This window comes from Cibotium barometz, chromosome 8 (assembly GCF_041138505.1).
Source record: "Cibotium barometz isolate CiBa-2024 chromosome 8, ASM4113850v1, whole genome shotgun sequence".
In the NCBI taxonomy this organism is placed as follows: Eukaryota; Viridiplantae; Streptophyta; class Polypodiopsida; order Cyatheales; family Cibotiaceae; genus Cibotium; species Cibotium barometz.
In genome coordinates this window covers 49857629-49859288 of record NC_141053.1, presented here as the reverse complement: position 1 = coordinate 49859288, position 1660 = coordinate 49857629, and the positions used below count along the sequence as shown (strand labels likewise).

General features: G+C 42.7%; 1 pseudogene; it reads right to left on the bottom strand.

Moving 5' to 3' along the window:
- Window positions 1-551: 551 nt before the first annotated feature.
- On the bottom strand, window positions 552-1034 carry LOC147636366 (uncharacterized; annotated as a pseudogene).
- Between the last annotated feature and the right edge of the window lie 626 nt (window positions 1035-1660).

Here is a 1660-nt window from a genome sequence, read left to right as displayed (position 1 = left end):
AGCCGACTGGTTTTTCCTTCTAGCCGACTCGTCCTCCTTTTTGCGCTTGCTGCTGCCCCTGTCCTCTGGTTCAGCCCCAATAGCCTTGTGTGCAGCTAGCAACACTTTTTCCTGCACCTTGACCTTCAGCTTGCTCTCCATGCCTGTCTCCAGTCTACACTGCGTAAAGTGCTCTGTGCTCCATCATCCTGGTTCTACCTCGTTCATACTCTTTATCTGGTTGCCTCTTCTGGATTTAGCCCTGAGAATGTCCATGGCATCTACGATGCACATGTCATCCCCCTCTGCCAAACTTGATGATGGGATTCCAACCTGCTCTTGGATGACTGTCATCATCCCAATCCTGTCCCGAAGTCCCTCTGTCATCATCCATCCCTGGTAACCTTTTTTCTCTGAAAACCTAGCCTGTTCTCCAAACCACTCTGTCTTTGACGAAGATCTATGCATCTGTTTTCCTCTAGTCCACAATCTGTTCCTGCCCTGACTCTGAACACCGTCTTGGACTTCTTTCCTGAGAAATGAGTCTGGCACTCTCACATCACCACATAAGACTAATAGTCCTCATCGTCATCCTTGAGATTAACCGTCAATAAAATTTCATCTTCATTATCCTTGTTGACTTCTTCGAACTCCTCCATCGTTAAATCTGTGTTGACGTTCATTTGCTCCGTAGGCTCGACATCCATTGTTTCTTCCTCTTCGGTGTCTGTAGTGTCAGAGTCTGGACCGTTGTCGTTCTCATCATCTACAATGTCATCATGATCGGAAAGAAGAATTCTACACCTCTCTGACGTCGATGTGTCTAGATTTGAGGACGTAATCAATTCATCCTGATTTGCTTTCTCAGAGTCATTGCTATCAAACAAGTGTCGACCTCTAGGTTGGACATGCACAACTTGCCACCATGGATGAGCATCTGTATTCTTGTAAAAGAACGCTTATTCAACATGAGTTGGCAGAATGTAAGGCTCTTTTGTTGCACGCAATAACTTCGAGGAGTCGATGGACCAAAATCCAGACGGTTCTCTTTTCATTGTGGCATTATTGCCTTTATACTCTGTACAAAACCAATTCACCTTCAAAACCACCTGTCAAAATACACGAATCAAAACTTTAGAATTATGTATAGCTTCAAGAAATCTACATGTCATTGTTGCATGAAGAGAGATGTCATTTACCTGCTTGAAGATACGATACGATACTTCATAAATGTCGACTATGGTTCCCACGTAACCAAGTTCACTATCGATAAGATTTGTGTCTCTTGAACTTGCACGTGATAATTGCTTGAAAGAGGCAACAACGCAAGAATCTTGAGTTAGATGTAAGTCATCAATAGATTTTATCCGAAGATGTTGTCCACATAAGCCCACATATTGGTATACATTCGAGCGCCTAGACCAAAAAATAAATTATTAAAAAAAATGAGATTCATTTGTTTAGTTCAGAGTTTTCAAAACCCAACAAGTTACCTGTCTTTCACACCTGATCATAAACTGTCTTTGTTCCATTGAGATTGGCTCATGATCACTAACCGCCCATTGCATACGGGTGTATAACCAGTCCATGAAAGTAGGTACGTTCCCGTCGTTATTTACATTGGTTTGACGTCTAGATCTCCTCTTTTTACGTCTGCCAACTCGTTTGCTTGGAAGTTCCT